The following is a 10,155-nucleotide window of genomic DNA, read 5'->3' as shown; positions in this document are numbered from 1 at the left end:
AAGGATAGCCAAATGAGATGGACAGGTTTCTCTGCATCTTCCTTTTCAATGTTTTCAGTTGCTGAAAGCTGAAAAGTAACCTCATAAGGGATCTTTCTTCTAAGTTGTAAATCAGACAAGGATCAACTAACAAATGGCTGCCAAAGCAAAGGTCCCTTGTGATGATAATGACAACAAAGGGGGAAACTCTGGACTGAATTACAATGTGTTTATCTCATGTTTACTTTAATCCCAACAAGCTAAGTACTTAGGCATGCTGCTTAATCTTTCTGGAGAGAGGGACTCTACTAGCCTTATTGAAATTCTCTTTTTTCCAGGCAAAAAACTCTGACATGAGAAGGAGTCAGAAAGAGGCTGGAGCTGCATTGGTAAACAGGCTCAGAGGGGATTTTCTGAAATTGCTTTGGACTCTTCTTCATCATTATTTTATTATTGTATGATCATTTTGATGCTCATGGTAGTAGAGGCAGAAAGAAGGAAGAGAATGAAAGCTACAGTTTTCTTAATTGCCACTGTGAATTGTGAGGATGGAGGAGTAAAATCTCAGGGTTACCTTTTCCAAGCAGTAGTCTCTCAGCTCTATAAATAGATGCTGATGCCGTATATATTGCCACTACCATTTTGTACAAGCTTTTGGGGAATAGGAGTCTTTCTTATATACCTCAGAAGCCTCTAGAGAAATTGCAATTTGAAATAATTAGGGAGGAGGAATGGGTATTCCGAGGTACCAGAGCTATATATGGTCCCCAAACATACATATGTACATACATACGCTTAAAATAAAATCATTTTAAAAAGCAAAAAATATTTCCCCAACTTATAACAGAAGTCATATTTACAGAATAAGGTGATTCCATAAATGAACAAATGAATTAAAATGCAAGGGGCGGCAATGAGCAAGGCAAGTGACCAAGACTCATCGTGAACCATATTGTGCAAGGTCTGAATAAAGCTAGTCCTCAATTTATACCGTAATGGGATCAGAATTTCCATTGCTAAGCAAGGAAGGTTGTTAAAAGAGTCATATACAATTTTACAATCTATTTTGCCATGGTTGTTAAGCTAATCACTGCAGTTCTTGTGTCATGCAATCAGTAAGTGAATCCAACTTACCCCATTGACTTTGCTTGTCAGACGCCAACTGAGGTCACAAATGGCGATTGCATGATCCCGGGATGTTGCAACTGTCATAAATACATGTCAAATGCCCACATTTTGTTCATATAACGATGGGGATGCTGCAACAGTTACGTAAAGACTGGATGTAAGTCACTTTTTTCAGTGCTGTTGTAACTTCAAACAGTTGCTAAACAAATGGAAGTCAAGGGACTACCTGTCGTTCTGGATTTTGAGATAAAGTTTGGACTTTGTACGCCTGAAGGTTTAATTATTGTATATCAAGTCAATTTTAAAGATTACAGTACAATTTTATTATAGGAGGAGAGCCACATGACTCTATGGTAGCCAATAATCAGAAAAAGTATAGTAACGTCTTTTCAGACTAACACTTTTTATTAAAAGGCATGTGCTTGTTAATTACAATTGAGTTCAGATGCATGGATTGGACTAACAAGAGGCAGGATTTAATCTGGAATGAGATGCTACACTTAATGGGAGGAGAAAGCATAGTGGGTATGCAAAGGCAGGTTACATATGAGACAGATTATCAGCAGCCTATCAATTAACAATTGTAGTGTGCTTAAAAAAATATCCATTGTGTTTGTTAAGAATTTCTGAAACTGTCTGAAACCTTTTCATGTATCAGAGTTCAGCTGTTCTTCACTACACTGTGCTGATATTTCTTTTGCTCCAAACCAGTTATTTTGAAATCTGTTATGGAATATCCTGGGAGGCTAAAATGTTCTGGTTTTACTTTGTCCTTATTTTGAGTCGTGATGTCAAACCTGTGGCCATTATTTCTTTTCTTCAAAGTGCAACTTCTTAGTCCTAAGAAGAATCTTAGACAGGCACTGTTGGCAGAAGATGGTGTAGACCACATTAGAAGAGCACGTGAAGGCACCCCTAATCCTGTGAGTGAAGTTGAGGCCTAAAAGAGGGTTGGTGGTATGGATATGTGTTTGGTTCCCATATTAATATCATTGTTCTTTTTTTTTCTTGTTGCCGTGGGAATTTTTTTCAGGTTGACTGGTTGTCTGTGTGCAAATATTGACTTGCTGTTCAGTATCTGAGGAGTGGTGATATTGTCCAAGATGGTTTGTAGCTTATTAATAATGTGTTTAAGTAGCTTGAGCTACGAGATATAGTTAACAATCTCTTTCTTTTGGTCTGTAGGTCCTCCCTGGGAATTGACTGACTCTGTTGTATTGTTTATTGATTTTATAAGGTGAGAGGTACAACCTCTTGGATGCCTAGTTTAATTCCAACAATTGAAAATCTCTGTCCAGTGGGCCAGAACTGTTATTTGAATCCACCTGGTTCCCCCTTTGCTTGACTATCCAGGAAGTACTTGTTAAACACACAAGGGAAGGAACCCTTGTCTTCCTTGGGTCCCACAGTTTCAAAAGCCTGTTAGACAACATTACAAGACTCTACCGCTGCCATTGGATTTGTATCCTCCCAATTTTCATCTCGAAGCAGATTAAAATAATTATATCCATGAAATGATTAGCTAAATAATAATGATTTTCAGTGATTGATCTCCAGAGCAAATAATCTTTTTCAAGCTTCCTAGGATTTGAAGCATAGGCTTCCTGTCCCCATAACATTTCCACATTATGTCATCTCACAAGAGGGTCAACTTAAGACTGAAGTCATATTCCAGAAATCTTATTTAAGTATTCAGAGGATTAATAAATTGTGTAAAACATTTCATAGCCACTAATTCATTTATATTTCACATTTCTAAGCTTAATTCTAAAGTAATGGTAGTGTGATGCCATCAATACCTGGATTCTTGAAACTTTTTTAAAACAAATATATGAAGTGAGGATTAGTCTCACCAACTTGTCTTCTCTTTGAAACTGCACACAACATGGCAGTTTTGTGAGAATGGCAACAACAAAAACATTCTTCAAATTCCAAATATATTCACTTGCACAAATATCTTGCTTACTTCTGTCAGTTATATGGTGCTTCTTTTAATGCATAACAACATATACCTACTGAGAAATATGACAATTGAGTTCAAATGGAACTTATTCTCAAATAAGGAATAAAAAAGTAGGCAGATTGCAACTAGAGTTGTAAACTGACAGTGTGTGATTGCTGCTGGGAAGAAAAGCCATAGACAATTAATACAAATGAATGTGGAAAGACATATAAAAGGCAATCATGCCTATTGGTGACTTTATATGTGTAATGGTATATGAAGATGACCTTGGGAGACAAGAGGAAGCAGGTCAAGAGAGGCAATAAATAAATAAAATTTGTCTCCAAAGATAGTAGTGGTGGCAAAAGCATCTCAGAGGGGCCTTCCCTAGGGGACAGTAAAAGTGAGAGATGGGAAACTTCAACTTGTAAGAGCCTGTTAATTTAACTTTACAATAAAGATACAGCTAGTACAGTGCTTGTGCTTCTTGTCTAGACTACCTCACAAGACTAACACTATGAACGTTAGAAATGACCATTTGTAAATCTGCCAATGGCAATAATATGTTAGACCACTTTTGATGTAGTCTGGGGTTTTGTTTTAGGCAATCCATAAACTATTGAGTGATTGTTTCATAACTATTTCCTTGACTTTCCTTATTAGGAAGCCAGGAGTACTAGAAATGACGATCATGTGGTCATGGCAACATAGCACACAACAGCACTGTAGCAGTTAAAACTTTGCCAGATTTTAATTCCATGGAAGTTATGGGTGGTGGTGGATTTTGGATGCATTCTGTAAAACCATGAGTTCAAAAATGGGTGCCCTATGACACAGTTTCATTCAATTAAACGTTAAGAATAGACCCAAGAGTGTTAGTAGTATATAGATCTTTTATTTTGTTTTATAGAACCAATGAAAATTTAATTTTAAAAGATTGCTGTAATCCGAAAAGCATACAGGTAGAAAGAACTAAAGGGACCCGGTGGCTCAATGGCTAAGACGCTGAGCTTGTTGATGAGAAAGGTCGGGCGGTTGGAATCCTTAGCGCTGCATAATGTAGTGAGCACCCGTTACTTGTCCCAGCTTCTGCCAACCTAACAGTTCAAAGGCATGGGAAAATGCAAGTAGAAAAAATAGGAACCACTTTTGCCTTTCCGGCCATATGACCATGGAGACATCTTGGCTCTTCGGCTTTGAAGCGGAGAAGAGCACTGCCCCCTAGAGTTGGGAACGACTAGCACATATATGCGAGGGGAACCTTTACCTTTAGAAAGTAATGGGAGAGGGAAGAGAATAAGATGAACTGCACTGTGAACTCGTGGGAAGTGAAGGCAGAGAGAAAGAAAAGAGCATGTTGAAAAGACGGCAGGAAAAAAAACATTTCCCCCCATCGGAAAGGATCACCTTTCAATGGTCCAGATGTGCGGGTAACATTGTGGGAGTTTCGGTCGGGGAGGGGGGAAGCGTTGAGGGGCGGCTGCGAGCCAGGTCGAAGTGTCCCTGCGCTCCTCAAGCAGCTCCGAGCCCACGTGCGTTTCGCTCCCGCTCCTTGTTTGCTTCACGAAACGACAGAGCCTCCCCCTCCCTTCCCTCCCCTTTTGTGTCAAAACTCAAACCAAGCGAAGAGGATCTGTCGCGCTTTGCGACGACGGAATCGCGGCCGTTCGCTGGCCACGCGGCGCAGGAGGCGCCCCTCCGGGCCTTGGTATCAGAGGGCGGGAGGAGGCGTCTTCAGCGCTGTGCGCTCCTGTTGTGACGGGCGGCTCTGCTGGGGCGGGAGAGAGAGTGCGGGGTGGGGGGAGAGAGCTTCGGCGAGAAACTAACGAGGCGATGCTTGCGGTGAGTGGTTTTGTTTGGTCGCCGCTGGGGCGGGGATGAGGAGGAGGAGGCGGCGGAGGAAAACCGCGGGGTTTGGGGTTGTTTCTTTTTTTGCTTTTTTCACCGGCTTTTCCTTAAGTTTGGAAGCGGGAGAGGGGATCGGGCTCCTGGGAAGGCGCGGTGGCGGGAATCCGCCTTGGGCAAAGCCAACACCTGGAGCTGGCGCGCCGGCGGGAAAAGCAAGGCATCCAGCGCAAAAACTGAGCGCAGCTGCCTGGCTCAGTCCCGCACGTCCGCCGCCCGGGAATGAACGCAGCTGCGCTTGAGGCCGCCGGAGACCCGAGCCGGGATCCGAAGCGTGCTCCTGAAGCCTCACTTACGGAAGGATGGCCGCTTTCACCTGAGGAAAGCTACCCTGAAGGACAAGGCGGGACCGATCTACCAGTCCGCCTCGTCTGCGGCGGGTTTCTCCTCGACGAACGGAATGGTCTGTTGAAGCAGGACTTCGGTAAAGATAACTACGTTTACGAAAAGGCGGGCCCGCTCCCCTTCTCGCAACACAATATGAAGTAGCGGCAGACTATTAATTTTTAATGAGAAATTGGAGGGATGTGGGTGGGGGGCTATGAGAATTTACTTCGAAGCCAGCCGCTTTCCATTTCTTTGGATGTCATCGCCAAGAAACCGTGTGGCTCAGATGAACGAGTGTGGATTTCAGTTGGAAGAAGGCTGGTTGTTTTCGCGGTTTCTTTCGTTTTCCTGAACTAAGCTTTGCTTTTGCCGAGAATGAAGTTGTGGGCAAAGTCCCTCCGATGCGATCTCCAGATCCCTTTTCCCGCAGCAGATGTTTAAGGAGAGCACTGCAGAATAATCTAATCGCCCGATCTGAATCTACCTTTACTTGGAAGTAGGGATTTCCAAAAATGTCACAGGAGGTTTTTCCAAATAAAATGCGTGTAGGATTTGAATGGAATCAGTCAAAGCGGGCTGATTCTGTAGGCTGTTCTAAACAAAATAGGTCATAATACAAGCTGATCATACACATATGATAAATACATGACTTTGTCTTGGAAGTAGAAAATAATATGAGATCGGTTTTTTTGGGGGGGGGGATCAATGGTAATATAGTTTATTTTTGTCTGGCTTTTTATGCTGGAATTTAAAAAGCACCAAGTGAACCTTCTCAGATTTTTACAGTTGATTGAAATAACCCTTTTTCTTCTATTTAAGGTGTCATAAGACTTGGATTGTGGGGCTTTTTTTAGTAAGATAAGCAGTGTGTGATGCCCTTGGCAATTTCAGAACTGATCTTCCAGTTTGGGCAGTCTCTGCATGGAGAGGCATTCATGTCTTGCCCACATTTTAAAGAAAAGGAAAGTCAGAATGGAAGAGAGCTGTCTTGAGATATATTAAGGACCTGCAAATCTCTTAATGCTGCCTGGTTAGTGAGAGGTTAATTTTGTTTCAGCAAGGCAAGGGTGCTGGTTTCCTGAGATAAATGGGCAGGAAGTGAATTGTTTCCCCTGCTGGCCAGCAGCTCCCAAATGCTTTTTGCACCTGCTACTCTGCATTTTTCCAGTTCCTGGCTGCAAGCCCCCCTCCCCTATTTTTCCCTTTGGCCGTGAAAAAAGGACCATATTGCTGCTGCATCTTAATTTTCATCTTCTGTTTGTCTTTGTGATTGCGGATCAGGTCCTGACTTACCAAGTGTCCTGTCCTCTTCCATGCAAGTATAACACGCTCCACAATCTACTCAACACAGGAAGAGTTAAAGATGATGATGTAAGTAGCCAAGTATTTCAAGGCAGATTTATTCAGCACTTTTTATGTGTGTGCATGCACACTGATATTTTCTTAGTAGGATGGAAGAGCAAAACAATGGCAATGGCAGGAGCTATAAAGGGCAGCTAGCCTTACCCTGAAGTAACCAGTTTGGAGCTCCATTTCTCTAGTTGCCTTCCTTTCCCAAACACCAGCTCCTTAATCAACTTTCAAAGATATTTGTCTTGGCAAGAATTTCAACACATGGGAATTAAATGGTGTGTCTGTTAAACTGATAATGGAGCAGGTTGGAAAATAAAATCACAGATTGTTTTGAAACTCCTAATGTGCCTTGCATATGTATTTAGCTATGTGCAGTGATGGTTCAATTCTGTTTTCTTTCTCACTTTATGTAGGATTTGTAGAGATCCCTTTTCTAAGAAGAAATTTAACAAATTCTATGTATTTTTACTGGCAAGTCCAGTAGTCTGTGTTCAGTAGATCTTGTTCCTAAGGAAATATCCATAGAATAAAAATAGCATGTTCACTCCAGTTTGATTAAATCAGAAAGCATTCAGGTTTTTTTGAGGGGGACGGGAGACAATGATTAAGGAATGGGGAGTCCACTGGCTAACTTTGGATCAGACATTATTTGAACCCAATCTTCCAAATTGTTGTAGGGCAAACTAGAACATTGCACTTATATATGTGTGTGTGCATTACAATTATTTTAAATTTAAAAGGATCCCTTAAACAGCTTAACTCCAAATGAAACCCTTAACATTTCAGTATAATCTATTCACAATAAAAATATTAAAACTTATCCCACTTTTCAAAAACTTGAAATAGTATTTAAAAGTAAAGTTGCTGAAACAAACAGGATTTATTTCAAAATAAATTATCTATGTTCTAGGCATCTGGAAGTTAATCTATAAAAAATAAATAATTGAGTGTTCCTAATCATTTGTAAAAATGGATGATCCATTACTGAACAAAATAAGATGTTATATAAGCATATTAGTAAGCAGAAAAAAATGTTTGTGACATCATTGTGTTTTCTCAAAGTCTTGGCCACACCCAAACAATGAAATGCATACATTTTAGTCATAGCTCACAGGAGAGTAAACCACTGTTTTATTAAGACTTCCTTCATTAGTTAGAATGTAAGTGCTAACGTTTTCTTTCAACTAAGTTATGTAGAACATAATTGACTTTGGCACCTAATGGTAGTCTTATTGCTAAACTGTTAGCATTACAAAAATATCCCTGCTGATTAGAGCAAACCTATCTTAATCTAGCATTTTGTTGCTCATAGTGGTCATATAAAAAACTTTAGGATGCTCACAAGCAGAAAATAGACATTCCTCTTTCCTGTTACTTTGCTTCTGCAACATGCATTTAGAGATATGCTGTCCCCAATCTGGAAGTACCATTGTGTCTTCAGAAGTACTAGCTTACTTTCAGGATCTGACATGTACACATACCCACCCCCTTAAAGGCATCTAAGTTAGTAGATTTTACAATAATTGTGGCAATTATGCATTAATAGTGAACAGAACAAAGGAGCAAGAATAGAACCCGATAGTGAATTTTTTTTACAGCTAATGTTTCTGTTGAATTTTTACACACTTTGAAATTTGTCAATCACTTTCAATATGCTAGCATTTCAAAAATTAAATACCACCTGTCAAAAGTAACAGTTCAACACATCAAAGTATTTCAATGGCAAAAAGTCCTATTGGGGGTTAACATTAATATCAGAATATTATGGTCATATTCTGTAATTGCAAAATATGTAAATGAAATGTATCAAATTCAGTATTTTCGTCATTTACAGTTGATCAATACTGTAAAGCCTTTTTGATGACATGTAGGTTTTTTTAAAGTGAAAGCAGTAATGTTTCACAATGTTTACAATAACTCAAGAATGCCCTCTACAGTATGAAGACTGTTGTGCAGTACAGTGTAGCATAGGAAATCTCAGCTCATACGTTTCTTCATGTGGAATTTGCTTCCAGTAATAATGCATTTACATTAATTTATTAACTGTACAAGGAAATCCTTCTTATAAACTAGTGTAAGCATTATCACAGAATTCATACAAAAATGTTCATTGCTGAAACCATTGATACCATTGAACTATTACTGTCCTTGAAATGTTTTGTCTATTGAATGCTTGATTTATATATTGTAATATATGACTTTTCCCTAAAATCTTTTAAAGTAGAAAATGTTACCTTTGTATTGATAAAAATAATATCCAATGAATAAGTATTAGATGAACTCACACACAAGGAAGAGGTACTCATTCTTTATTGCAACTAGAATCACAACAGATAACCAGGATTCAGACAAAACATATGAATAAACCCCAAATAGTTGTCTGTATATGATAAATTAGTTTGAAGTTTACAATTCTGTACAGTGTACATAAATTGATTTACACATAGACTAAGATTATGCACATTATAAAGCAAAACCAAATCATCTTCTGCCTCAGCCTGCACCTCGCCTTGCCAGAGTTATAGGGATTTCCTAGGGACAATCCTAGCCCAGCCACACCCACTTTTATTTTATTAGTTTTTTAAAAATACTAGCCAATCCCAAGATTCAAGCAGAAATACAAGAGGCCTCCAATAAATACTTGCTAAACAAAAGCATTACTAACAAACTCAGCTGTGGATATGAAACACCTGTTTAAAGTGGAATATGTTTAGGTTATCACCTTGAACACTAGAAGTAACTTCAACTGCAAGATACCAAAGTCTCTGGCATGCATATTTGAGTGTTGCACATTCATGCATTCATATCCCTATCTATTTATATTAAGCCAAGACTTTATAGAGCTTTGTATTCAGATAAGCAGTGACAAAAGTTGCTTTACCTGTGACCTTGCATAAAGAAAAGATACAGACTAAGGAGCCTTTTACAAGGATTCCAGTTGTGGGCAACAAATAAAATGAACTGGCTCTCTGGAATATGTGACCGGACTGCTCTTTCAGGCTTAAATACTGACTAGTGCAAGCAGTTTTTCTAAGAATTGATGTTTTTTCACATTAATTTTGATGTCAATGCAACATAAACTTAGCTTGAACATGTAATTTGAAAGTACATATTCACCAAAGTACCATCTTATACCTTTATTATGGAATCAATCCTATTGGATTCAGTGGGGTGAAATTCTGAATAAACTTTAGCAGAAGCTATTTTATGTCTAATGTACAAATAGTGATTCATATATTGTGGCTGCAGTTATAATAATTTAGAATAAATTATTTCAGAATTAAGCTAAAGTATGATTTTTTAAATTGCTCATTTACTTGAAGAAAAAATTGCCAGATATTGCACATAACTTTCATACTACTACTTTTTTTTACAAAGTGCTGAGATACTGCTCTTATAAATTTTACTTCAAAGATACTCAAGTACTTTTTCTTACAATTGAGGCATGCAGGTGCAAATTCAGCTCCATTTTTTGCATAGCAAGTATCTCAAAAAAGATTCTATAACTTGAGGGGAATGGG

The sequence above is a fragment of the Thamnophis elegans genome, chromosome 3, assembly GCF_009769535.1.
Source record: "Thamnophis elegans isolate rThaEle1 chromosome 3, rThaEle1.pri, whole genome shotgun sequence".
Lineage (NCBI taxonomy): Eukaryota > Metazoa > Chordata > Lepidosauria > Squamata > Colubridae > Thamnophis > Thamnophis elegans.
This window is presented reverse-complemented; position numbering follows the sequence as displayed.